We start from the raw sequence: 13974 nt of genomic DNA, 5'->3' as shown, positions 1-13974 counted from the left end.
TGTTCCTATGCCCCATGGCTTGCCTCTTCCCCTCTTCTTTATAGAAAAAGCTGACAACCATAAAAATCTTCTCTGTAGGCTCCCTCTAGCAATCCAGGCCACACCCTCTCCTTTACCTCCCCAGTTCTTCTACTGTCTCACCGCCTAGGTCAATGAGGTTTATAGCTGTTAATAAGGGCAGACTTGGACCCTAAGTAAATAAAATGCACTGAAAGCCCCTGTGGTGCTAAGATGTAAAGCTATTTATATACTGCTTGCAATAGCTACTTCAGAGCCATTACATAATATCGTGGCTTATATTTTACAGAGAAATGAGTGACATTGAGTATCCAATTTGAGATGCCTTAAAAAGGCCTGATCTTTAGAAGCTGCTTAACACCCTCTTTAGCTCCCCTTAAAATATCTCAAGTTCAGCATCCACAAAGTGATACTCCCAAAATCACTCGTCCCTTTTGAAAACTTTAGGCCTGTGTGAATGTGTGAGACTAATCCAAAATAACAAAGATGCAATGAAAGCTTTTTTGAAAAGTACTTCACATGCACAGTAATTCTTTAAAAATACATTTTAAATATATATGTTTGTTTGCAAATTTAGAAATTGCCAAAAGCAAAATGTGTTTTGAAGGAATGAAAAGAAAGCTCACCAGGGTAGCTGAAGCTGTGAGTTGACACATCAGACTTTCACCACTAAAGCTAGATTTAAATTAGGCCTAAATCATGTGTGATCTTTGAACACATAACAAATCACTATACAGTCTGTTGTGACTGGCACTTGCTGATGAAGAGAGGTCCAGACCTGCAGTAGCAGGTGTGTTGCAGATTAGGATTGATTCCCACTGGGGGAGGCTATAAAGTTCCTGTTTATATGGCACCTGCCTGTAACTAGTGCTGTTCAACTTTAATTAGCACTAAACTTCACCCAACTCTTTTTTTAAAAAAGGTTGAAGAACCTAAATATTATCCACAATTAATACATTTCCCTTTTCTTGACATTTCTGTAATTTAGAATGATAATTAATTGATAATAGTAAATGTGTTGGCAAATATTATTTAAAGATAAGCAGTTATAATAATCATGATTTTTTAAAAAAAATGTTACAAGTCATAAAGTGATACCTTGTGTATACAGTTCCTTCTGACACAGGTAGATCCATGCAAACAATCTAAGAAGGTTTATAATACATGGGTAACAGTTGCGCCAGCCAGATCGCCTAATGGCAGTGGGTTTCACCGATGTACCAGTGAGAGTAGCAAAGTTGACTTGATTTCTGAAGTAGCCGTATCCAGACCAGCCATCAAAAGTATGGTCACCATGGCACCAGTCCCACTGATGGATGAGAGAACAGTTTGGAGGAAAAAAAGTCATTAAAGAATGGGGTGGAGAAAGAAAAACAGAGGTACACATGAGGACATTTCCTCATCTACATTCTTCTCAAAATCTGTGTGCAGCTGTTATACAGAGATATAGTCGACTAGTCTTTGTCTAATACATTGATGAATTAATCCTTTTAAGAAAAATTAAGCAGACAATTCTTAGTTACTTTAGAGAGAACACGGAACGCTTCTACAGTAATAGTAAACCTAATATCTTCTACATTGTGCTTACTTTCACCTAGTTAAAGAAATACTGCACAGATTGTTACACACCTAGGAACCAAATTGTCTGCTGGTTTAAACTGGTGCAGCTTTATTCTAGTCAATGTAGCAGTACCAATTTACACTGACAGAGTATTCGGCCTCTTTATCAAGGTAACTCAGAGGAAGACTTTTGTCTGAAAAGGTGAATCTAGAATGGAAACATTTTTATTTAGAGTTAGGGTGACCATTCTTCCAGTTTTGGCCAGGACAGTCCCTTTTTTAAACCTTGTCCTGGACATCCTGACTTTTTTTGGCAAAAGTGGGCATTTGGCCCATTTGCTCTTGCCAGCTTGATCAGTTTGCCAGAGCAAAAGGGACAAATGCCCACTTTTGCCAAAAAAGTGGGGTGCAGTGCAGTTAGAGGAATGTGTGGGAGGCGAGCGGAGATGCCAGCCCCATGCAGAGGGGGAGACAGCCGGGAGGGTTCAGCAACCAGCAATAGCCTGGCAGGGGGGTTCAATCGACCAGTGAAAGCCTGGCTTGGAGGCCAGCAAGGTTTAATCGATCAGAGATATCCTAGTGGAGAGGGGGCCAGCAGGGTTTGAATGAGTGGCCCCATTTTCCATTTGGGAAATATGGTCACCCTAATTAGGGTTGAGTGTATTTTGCTAGAATCCAGATGCTTGAAAGAAAACATCCTTCTCTATGAAACAACACAACTTGTTTAGAGTTTCTTGTTTATCTGCTCCACATGAAATGTTGGGTCAGTGAAACAGACAGTAGGGAGGACGGAACAGGATTTAAATATTTATTTTATGATATGTCGGCTTTTGCTTTAGATCTTCTTTAAATTCCTACCAAAGTCACATTTACTAAGTTTGATTTTTCCCTTCCCCACAGTATGTCTGTCTCAGATTGCACCCAAAAAGATGCAGTAGTTATTTGGCAAGATGAAATCAAGGCACACAAAGAAAAGGCTCCTGAGAATCCATTGAGAGGCTTTCAGGTATTTTTGAGCTTACTATACACACCAATACTGTATGCATGGTTTTGGGCACTATACAAGCACATATGATAACGAGCTTGAAGAGAACTGCTTCCATTAACTCATGAATAGTAATGATGAAATACAGTATAAATGAATGGAAATACTCTGAAAAGGAGAAAAACTAGGGCTATTTAGTCTAAATACCCCTGTGTATTTTAAGATTTTTGTTATGATTATTGTTTTACTTAAGGTGACCAGATGTCCTGATTTTATAGGGTCAGTCCCAATATTTGGGGCTTTTTCTTATATAAGTGTCTTAAAACTCAACAGATTAGGACCTCTGTGGATATTCAGTGATATCTATGTATACTTAACTAGCTGAATACATTTGTACCACCTTTCACTCCTATGAGCATAGCAGAGGCATCTCAGGAATGGGTGGGTCAGCTAGTCTCTTTTCTGACTCTCACTTAAACAGAGTTCACTAGGTTCCCTGTTACTACTAATGGCCAAGTTAGTGCCCATTGAACACAGTGGAGATCAGGTCCTAAGTGTAACAAGGGTTTGGAGCGTCCCAAGTTAAACCAGTGGATTAAGGTGAAATGCATTTCAATACAGAGGGCAGCACAATGGCCTGTGTACCACCTAAAACCCAGCTTAAAGCTGTGCATTAAGGACTTCCGTGGGGGTTTAAGTGGTGCAAAGGGCATCTGCACTGAGGTGAATTTGACCCGTTAGTGCACACTCAACTGAATGGGAGTTAGGCAGTTGCAGGACTTCAGGCCCTAGAGCAGAGGTTTATCATTAGGGTATGAAAGTTATGCCAGGAGTAAGTTGCAAAGAAGTACCACTGGTTGTTAACCACTGGATTATACCAAACTAGAATTTTGTTTTACTGTTACTAATAGGGAAAAGTAGAGTGATCAGTTTGAAACAGTAATCTATTCAATCTGCGTGTTTTATTCGTAAAATAAGAATAGTAATAATGACCCTATTTTCAAAGCTCTTTGACATCCTGAGATGAAAGCCGTGCTATATAAGTGCACACTCTAACTTATTATTATTGATATTCTAAATATAGCAGTAATAGTTTTTGAATAAGGTTATATGCTAGAAAATTAGGCCCAAATCTTGCAAATATTTTCATCCATGATTAATTAAACTCAAGTGAATAGCCTCATTGTAATATATAAGACTGCTCACATGATTAAAATTAAACCCATGTGTAAGTTTTTTCAGGATCAGGGACTTAGATAGAACTTACAGTTAATCAGGACAATCTCAGGTTGAGGACAAGAAACAAAAGAAATTGACAGTTGATTCTATAGTATTATTTTTAAGCCTCATCAAGATTCAGTTAAATGTGTGTGTAGCACTTAGTGAAGTTTGGTTATTAATACTGAACAATTTACTTCTTGAGTGTCTCTTCAGTGCAATACACAGAGTCAACTCTTTTATACAAAAGTAGCATAAAATGATTCCATGAACTTCAAGTCAATAAGGAGTGCGTAGAAGATCAGTTTTTTACTAAAAATTTCAACCTTGTATTCTAAGCACAGTGTTCTTTTTTATTAGGTGTTTTAAACAAAACAACATACTTCATAATGAAGTGCAGTTAAGATATGTTGCTATTATCTAAAACACACTGTAATTAAAAAGTTGTAACGCATATTGGCACCTAAGAAGCATGCAGTAGTACGTATCTGAAGGCTCACACCATGTGTAATGTAGGAATCAAACAAATATTCATAATCAGTTAGTACTGGAATGCCTGCTATTTTTGTATTCATATTTTATTGACTATATATGGAGGAAGTGTGCTCCCGTGGATACGGCACTGGGCTTGAAAAGATGACTTGGGTACTGTTTTTGGTTCTGCCATTATTATACTGTGTCACTTGAGGCAAGTTACTTCATCTCTCTAAGCCTCAGATTCCCCATCTCAGAAATGGGAATATTGATACTTACTTTCCCTTTGTAAAGTACTTGAGATTTATAGATGAAACTGCTATATAATATTATTAATAAAAAATAACCCAGAACCCACATCCACTGTGGAGTCCATTGTCATCCTGTGGAAGGTGGAACTCAGTATTGTCTTCTTGCCCATCTTTATGGGCAGCATCACCCTCCTTTGCACACTGGGACTTCCATGACCTTTATACCACAGAGTACAGTGTACTTCTGTAACTCCTTGACTAAAACATACCATCTTTGGCAAAGCATATCATGGGGCTTCCTTGGTATTGTGAGTCATTGCATGTCAGTTATTGTGGATCTGTCACACACTGGGAGTAGCTGTTTCACTCACCTAAACGTGAAAGTGTTCTGGGATTGAGACACCACATAATACCATGGATTGATCTGAAATCGGTCTGGGATGTCACCCAGTTTCCTTCCTGTGATCAGAAGCTTAAATGTATCAAGATGTGTTATTTTATTAAAATACCAAAAATATTTTAAAGAGTAAGATTCTCAATCAAAACCTGTTGAAATAAGGAACAGGCAGAATGGTTCACTTGGTTAGGCAATGGACTGAAATTCAGGACACTTGGGTTCTACTCCTGAGATTGCTACTGACCTGCTGTGTGACCTAGGGCAAGTCACTTCACCTCTCTGTGCCTCATTTTCCCTTTCTATCCTCTGTCGCTCTCTTCTCTGTTTAGGCAAAGTTTAGACTTTGGACCAGGAGCTGTTCCTCACTATATGTTCATATGCCCCTGTCAGGATCGAGCAATAATTTCAGTTGGGGGTCTTTAGGGACTACCATACAGAAATAATTAAAAATAACAATACAGAACAAATTGAGAGTGAAAGCTGAACGGTGAGCACTCCATCCATAACTTACCCAGTTTTGCTAATACAAGAAGTCTCAGGTAAACCAGGCCATTAACACCATAAAGCTCCCACAGCCTGCCAGTATTTTTACCACTAAGTTGTCTAGCCCTCCTCAAAGCAAGTCTAAAAAACAAGGTGTTAAAAATGCCAGAGGCTTTAAGAGCTTCCTCTGCACTCTCACGCCCACTATTGGAGTTGCACCCATGTTAGCACAGTGAGCAATTGTTGCCAAAACCCTGTAGTGTAAACTTTGAAAAGGAATACTAGAGTATTATAATTTTTCTCAAGTAAGCTTGATTATATCATGTCTAAATCAATCTTAAATGTTGGGCCTTTATTTATAAAAAATATTCAGTCACATGTCAATTACAAAGTGATTATAATGCAAAAATTACTGTACGAATCCTCTCTGTAATTTCTTGAGTAGAAGCTACAATTTGAAGCAGAAAGAAAAACAATAAATATGAAGAATATTATATGAGAATAGCCAGTAACCTAAAACAAAACACACACACCATATCTACAGGTGGTAAAATTGGTTGTCAGTTCAAGCACAAAATAATTTGCATGATTAATTTCCAATGTTACTTAATGTGCTATGAGAGGATGGTTACAGCACTAGGAGATTTGTAATGTTTGAATTTTGACTGGTGATCAGGCCAGCCCAGTAAAATTATGAGTAACACGTTACTGCAGAAAACAAATTACTTTTTTCCTTTCAGCAAAAATATTAGTTAACAATATTTGTCATCATGAACAGTTTTTATTTCTTAACTGTATCTCAGTATCCATTTCTCTAAATAAAATACAATTATGATACAACAAGATTATATGCCCTGTTGTTCTGATTCACAATAATTTACTTAAAGTAATTTTGGGACATTAATAATTTACAATGAGTATATTGTCACCCCATCAGTGCATTTTATTTAAATCACTTAATAGTCCTAAAAAGATTATTGGTTTTCTGAACTATTGACCTTAATAACTGTTCCTAGTTATTGTGAAAAACCGCTTCTAGTCCTAAATTATCAAACCCTTGCTCAATGTCTTTCAAAATAACCTGCACTGACTTTAACCGTAGTTTGCTAGTCTCAAAATTGCATTTGTTGCAGGACTCCAATTATATTAACAATAAGAACCTCTTACAAAGTCCAGAGTTTAAAATAGTGCAGCGGTGTTGATTTACGTGTTAAATTGTGATCTTGCTTTGGAAATTCCTCTAATGAAATTGTTTGGATAGCATTAACATTTAGTGTATGCCAAAGGTGCAATTCCTGCAAAATAGCACAGATCCCTACCCCTCTGCAGAGTCCACTCACTAGCAGATCCCACTGCAGGATCAAATTTTAAAGATCAGGAGTCAGATTACAGCCCCTGCTGTGGCCTCTTTACAATACTTGGGCCGCATAAGAGGGCTACAGAGTTCCTCAGTAGACTACCACCAGCAGAGGAGTGTAATAACATCCCAACACTGTCCTCCACAGCGATTCTGGGTTTTGGAGCAGCTCATAAGAAGCTGGATAAAACTTCTATAAACTGAAGGCTCTAATTTTCATTGGGGGTCATGCTGGTATCCACAACAGCCTGGAAGTCAGGAGGCACAAAGATAAAGTCATCTTTGCCTCCTGAGAGATGCAGCACCGAATCTGGCCTCAGAATTTGTATCATTGCTGCTGGCTTCCACAAGCTTCTCAATCCAGACCTCTTTTTCTCATCTATCTCCATGTGGTTGCATTTCCAATAGGACCTCTGTGTAAAGCAGGAAGTTTGGTTTAAGCGTTAGGAGAACTAGAATCAAAAAGATATGAGTGGTGGGACACCAAACTTAAAAAAGTTAGATTTCTCCCCCTAAATTTCTAAAAACAAAGAAACATTAACCAGTGTTACTTTAACTTCAGGTGAAATAAATCACTGAAATACCTAACCCCTTCGCAATAACCCTGCCTAGCCAAAACCTCAGAAAAATGCTTTCAGTTTAGATAATGGAAGGTATTTTTAACCTTTTAAAGAAACTATTGCATTGTTTAGACCAAAGACAAGGCGAAATTCTCATCTTCAGTCTAAACAATGCACTCTTTTCCTTAAAATGTTAAAAATTACCTCCCCTTACCAAAACTGAAAGCATTTTTCCAAGTAATTGACTACCTCCTTTGTGCTGCAGTGCAACCAAAGCGTTTATTATGGACTATAAATGGCAATATTGATTGCCAAGTCTACTTAAAGGCAAATTCAGTTGGTAGAATTATAATCCATTATAAAATCCAGCATTTTAAAATTTCTACCTAAAAAATAAAAACAAACTCTTAACTGTCCTAACGTTTATTAAATGGCACATACTATTTGTGATATCTCTGTGTCCTCCTTCCCCCATTTCCCATATTTTTAATCAAACCCTACTGCCCTTTCTTCATGGTTCAGATGGTCTGTTCAGAGAAGTATAAAGAAGTTTGGCTATTTAGCTCAATCCGTTGAGTTTGCAAAATTAGATTGGTAGTCTTTTAAGAACAGGCTCTCTGATGAGATTTTTGGTGTCATCTGCTTCTGGTAATGCTGGGAATACTGCGAGAGAGACTGAATTGTCTTTCTCATGTTATTCCATCAGTTCTGTTTTCTTGTCCTTTCAAGAACCAAGAAGTGAATTATCGGTGAAATATATGGCCTGTGATGATCATAATGACCCTTTCTGGTCTTAAAAATCAATGAAAGTGCAGTGTTATGAAAACAAGACTGAATTGAAATGGAATACTTGCATAATGAATAAAACTGGTTGAAATTTTCTAAGTTTTCAATTATTTTTGTCAAAAAAAATTATTTTCAGTGAACAGGAACACCTGACATTTTTTAATCAAAAGTTTTGTTTAAAAAAATGCTTTTACACCCAGTTATGGGGCTATTTAGAAACGTTTGGACAATGAAAAACTTTTGACCAAATTTTTAAAAAGACAGTAAAAATTGTTGAAAAATGCCCTTAACATTTCTTATTGATTTTTTGACTACCTGTAATTAACATTCATTCGAACCCAAAATGTGAGGCTGAGATTGAGTTTGGGGTAATGTTTCCATTATTTTATTACAGCCAGTTTAACTATTTCTAGTCATTCACTACCTCACTATGCAGAAGAGTATTGTGCACACTCTTGTAGAAAGGATATTGATGTGGTAAAAAGGATATATTATGGAAATTAGCAACAAGGAATATAAAGGCTCTTCAATATTTTAATTATATGGGGAAGTTAAGAAATTAAATTTATTCTTCAAGGTCCTCTGTGCATTCCCACTAATAGAATTCATTCCTCTGGTGTTGAGCTATGGAACTGTATAGAAAAGCCAGGTTTACCGGGGAGAGCATGCAGTAGCTAGGATGCACTTGTGCTAGGATGACATCATCAATTCAGACTACTTAAGGGAGTGCACTCCTCTTCTATACACTAGGCTCAGTATCAGACCTGAGATCCACCTCTCCAAAGCAAAATAGCATTAGCAGCTAAGCTTCCCACCTGACATGGTCCAGCACTGCAAGCTTCATCTAGACAGTCTGCAGCAGTACTGAAATCTCTTATCGGCACTGCCACTGGCACTGCAGCCTCCTTTGGCACCTTTAAAGTCGACACCATAACCAAAAGGCAGATTTCCGGTCTCTGGCTGTTGCTGCTCTGGTGCAAAAGAAGACTACATGTTCCAGAGAGTCCAAGGAGGAGAAGAGGAGGAAGCATCACTCTGCATTTCTGCCACTGGCACATGTTTCCTTTGGGGACTCCTTACTGGTTGTCACGCTTGGCACTCAATCCTCAAGTCAGTTTCTGTTGCTTAATTATATAGCTACCTGACCAGTGCTAATACCTCTGACACAGTCGATTTCTCCTCTTATCAGAGAACACCGCCCCTCCATTGATACTATTAGCATTGCCTCTGTTGCTTGACTCTACGCAGTGATATTCACCTCTGGCTTCAAACGAAAATATCCCAGAAGAACACTGGATCCCCTCAGAACTGGCCATGAAAGTTCCACCAGCCCAATCTGGAGATCCCATCTGGCTTCCTTAACCAAAGACTCCATTGGAAATGGAAAGGTATTATGCAGGGTCTTCCTCAGATATTTTTGGAGCCCTGAATTTGGAAGTCATAGACTCATAGATTCTAGGGTCAGAAGGGACCAATGTGATCATCTAGTCCGACCCCCTGCACAAAGCAGGCCACAGAACCCTACCCATCCACTTCTATAACAAACCCCTGACCTATTTCTGAGTTATTGAAGTCTTCAAATTGTGTTTGAAGACCTCAAGCTGCAGAGAAGTCCATAATCTCTCTAACATACTGCCAAACCTGACACAGCAATATTGTCTTTGGCACCAGTGTTAATATATGACATCTCAGATTCAATGGTGAGAGAGATGGTCACTGGTATAGCTCTGAGAAGATACTCTGGCTTCAAAATTATGCCTGGCTTCAAACTGAGTCAGAAGCCAACTAAGGGACTAACTTTTGAGGGGTCTGACCTCTTTAGTGGTAAGTGATGCTGGAAAAAATCAAGACTAAGGACTTGTCTACACGGGATGCAACAGTGTGGCAAGCCAGGGTGTGGATCTATAGTGAACTAGCCTGCTGTAAAGTAATGTCCTGTGTGGACACTTTTACACAGCAGTGAATGTTTCAGAATGCCGCTTTGACACATTGCTGTTTAAAATGGTACTTCATCAATGGGCACTTTGGAACTTCTATTGCACTGTGGCAGTGTCCACATGGAATTTTACTGCACAGCAAACCAGTGTGTTGCAGAGTCACACCCTGACTTATCATATAATAACATCCCATCTAGACAAGCCCATAGAGAGTCACCTACCAATTTGCATCTATTACTAAAGTTTATGCTGGTCATCGACTATGGATTAAAACAATGCAACAGTGATACATATGGCCTACAATGGAACAATTCAAGGCTATTTGATCTAGACGTTGCTGACGACATTGCTCTTGTCAATGAAGATGCCAACGCACTACAAAAATTCACAGACTAGGTAAAAGTACTAATAGAGAGATGGGTTTGAGATACAATGCAAAGAAATGTAAAGTCATGTTAATGGTGACTACAGGGACAGAAATTAAAATTGAAGAAGAGAAACTGGAGAAGGTGGACAATTTTACATATGTTGGAAGTACCATCAGCCAAGACGGTCCTAGTTCTGAGGAGATAAGAAGAATCGGGAAGGCAAACACTGCATTTGGAAGACTCAAAAACATCTGGCAACTCAAAACATCTCCCTCAAGACAAAACTGAACATGTACAAAACAATTATTATCTCCATCATAACATATAGCAGTGAGACATGGCAACTTACCAAGAAAGATACACAAAAGCTGAATGTATTTCATCACAAATGTCTGAGAAGAATATTGGAAATAACATATAGAGATAGGAAGACAAATGAAGAAGTCAGAAAAATGACTGAACAAGGCACCCTCTCACAAATAATCTACAAAAGAAGACATCAGTGGCTAGGACATGTACTGAGAATGGAAAAAGAACGCTTACCAGAGAACGCAAGAAGAAAAAGAGGAAGACGGTGAATAACATGGAAATGAACAATTCTGAACTACATCAACATGAAATGGGAAGGTTTGGAGACAAGGGCAGTTGACAGGCAAGGATAGCAAATGTGGGTAGCCCAGTTTGCAGCAAAGCACAGGATGGACTAAGGACTAATTGAAAACCATATTACACAGCCTTTTGGTTTCAGAAACAGTCTCCCACTGCTCAACAACAATAGTGTCTCCAACCTGAGAGGTGATATGAACCTCCAGCCTCTTCTAAAATGGCTCCTGTAAAAAGTACACAGTATAGAAGTAGGATCCCTCACCACATGTTATCCTTGCCATTAGCTCCCAAACATCACTTTTGACAGGATGCTTCACAGCCATACGCTTCTCTCTCTTCATTTCGGTCTGATCTCTCTTTCCTCTTGAACATCTGGTATGAGATTACTTCTGATCACTGGGTGTTAGATAACATCAGAGATGGTTACTTGATCCGGTATCACAGAAGGCTCCCTCAATTTCACAGTTTCTCTCATTGTAAACTCCTGTTGGAGGTGATAGGCTCCCTTCTTTTAAAGGGTTCTGTAGAGGAGGTTCCTCAGCAACACCAGGAAATAGGTTTTACATCAGATGTTTCCTAATATCCAAGAAGAGAAACAGTCTGAGACCCATCCTGGACCTCAGAAACATTGAGATATATAGAAACTTCTAAAGGACGTTTTCCTGGCCTATTCCCTTGATCCTCAGGGTCAATAGGGAAATCAGACTAGACAGAGCCAATGTTAACCTGGTAACACCAATCCAGTGCCAACTGCACTGGTATGTAGGATTGCCAGTTTTGGTTAGGCGTATTGCTGGAGGTTTCCTCACATGACATAATCATTAATAACTGGAGACTCCAGGACAATCCTGAAGGATTGTCAACCTTTCTGATACACTGATCTCCTCCAGTGGTTTAGCTGGTCCACCTTCTGCTGCTTCCAGACCTCATCTCCCAGCGACAAGGGAGGATTCTTCATCCCAACCCAGAGACACTTCATCTGGCCCTGAGCTCTTCTGAAAATCTGTCCCCTCTTTTCTTGCCCAAGATCACACAGAAATTCTGTTGCAGAAGCAGGGAATGAATCCAGATCCTGGGTCCTAGTGCCTTAACACAAAATCAACCATTTATTTATTTTTTTAAAAGAAGCAAGACTTTGTTGGAGAGAGAAGGAAACAGCTCAAAAAGAAATAGGAAGCTATTGTGTTTGTGGAGGGGACCAATGAGAACAGCAGAGAGGTTGAAAGAGGATAGGAAAATGCCATGAGCACCTAGTGGTCAGTATTGAAAGATAGGAGCCACTAAAGGGGAAATCAGAAATATCTAGAGCTGCCAAAGCGTGAAATTACTATATAACAGTGAGCGACCGTTGAGCGAAAAGCAAAAGGAAGTGAATTGTTGGGGTAATAGCCATCAGAAAATGTCAAGACTCCAGAAAAAAGTAAGCACCAGAGGGACAATGGAGTTGGCCAAAAATTACCATGTTCGGTGCATGAGAAGGGACATTGGAGGCTATTTTTGTCAGCCAAAATAGAAATGGATTAAAATTTCAGTTTGGTAAAACATTGTTTTTATCAAAATAAATATAATTACAAAATAGTAATCAAAACTAAGCTTTTAAAATCATTGACTTTATGAGCATTCATGGGAATGCCCAATATCATAGTTAGAACTGATACAATGTTAGAAATATCTTAGCAAAGACAAGATGTAAGTAATTCTATCTATTAGGATTCTTTCTTGCAAGTGCTTGCTGTGTTTCAGACAGGTTAAAGCTGAGTGTTTTTCTCGTTCTTGGAACTGACACACACAGTTTCTATTATGTCTTATTAAATACTCTGTCAAGTTTGAAAATCTGCAAAGCTAAAATAAAAGCAATGCCAAGAGAAAGAAGCATTAATACACTTTAATTTTCCAGCTTGTTCATATGATGAGAGCTGGGGGGAGGAGTGGGGAGGAACCAAAGTTCAATGTATTAAATAATGCTGTTTTGGTACTTCATGTGGTTGAAATCAGAAGAAAAAGTTAAATTAATAGAAAAATCCTGTGTTTTTGTTATGTACCCAGAACAAAGATTGATTTGATGATATTACTGACATACTTTGTATATATTTGAAGAAGTTCCGCCTAAAACAGAAATCACATGATGCACTCTTTTTCCATGATTGCAAAACAAATTCTGTAGTGTCTTGTGAGTGTAATTTCACCACATGACACCTTCCTAAGAAAGGTGAGCAATATTCAGTTTTACAGATAGGAGAGCAGAGGTGCAGAAAAAATGACTCAAGCAAAATATGAGTCTGTGGCAGAATTGGGATCAGAACCCAACAGTCCTGACCCCCAGCTACTCTGCTAATGATAAACAGAATATTTTATAGCAGAGAAAAGTGCAAGTCATGTTGTTTATTCATACCATAGCAGGCATCCCATTCAATATACTTTGAAAATGCAGAAAAAGAAATTCAGTTATTTTATGCATCTAGTTGTCCCAAGTCAGATCGGGGTGCAGTTGTGCTAGGCACATAATAAGACAGTCCCCACTGCAAACGCTTTTCAATCTAAATGGAGAAGAGAGAAAGGGAGGGATAAAGATGTTCTTTTAAATAAATGTGTACATTTCTATGGGAGTACCAGGGGTGGGTGTGTGGGTGTAAATACCAGTAAGTGGGACTTATACACATGATCAAAGATAAGCACATGCTTAGGTGCTGTCCTGAATAAGGATGCAGTTTAATGTGCTTTATTGCTTTCCTGACATATTAACTGGGAAGGGGGATGTTCCTACAGTCATCTTATGCATCTGTGCCCCTTTTCCCAAAAATGTAATGTACAGTACAGTATTTAAAACCTACTAAAATCTCAGATGATTTAAATAGTGCCCATCTTCTCTATAAATAAACAATATCTGACCTATGTACTCTGGCCGACTATCAAAGACTCTGGCAGGACATCAGACAGTCATTTAATATAACTTTCCAGCTATTTGTGGAACTCT

At 38.6% G+C, this 13974-nt stretch overlaps 1 long non-coding RNA gene across 11 annotated transcripts in view; it reads left to right on the top strand.

Annotated features, from left to right (window-relative positions):
• LOC115637939 overlaps positions 1–13974 on the top strand; it is a 351855-nt gene that overhangs the window by 276052 nt on the left and 61829 nt on the right. For all 11 annotated transcript variants that reach the window (XR_003997376.1, XR_003997380.1, XR_003997377.1 and 8 more), the window contains one exon: positions 2479–2584. This is a non-coding gene — a long non-coding RNA (uncharacterized LOC115637939). The remainder of the gene's footprint in view (positions 1–2478; positions 2585–13974) is intronic.

Source organism: Gopherus evgoodei, chromosome 1 (assembly GCF_007399415.2).
Source record: "Gopherus evgoodei ecotype Sinaloan lineage chromosome 1, rGopEvg1_v1.p, whole genome shotgun sequence".
Classification (NCBI taxonomy): domain Eukaryota; kingdom Metazoa; phylum Chordata; order Testudines; family Testudinidae; genus Gopherus; species Gopherus evgoodei.
Note: the sequence above shows the minus strand (reverse complement) of the source record. Positions and strands in the feature narration are given on the sequence as shown.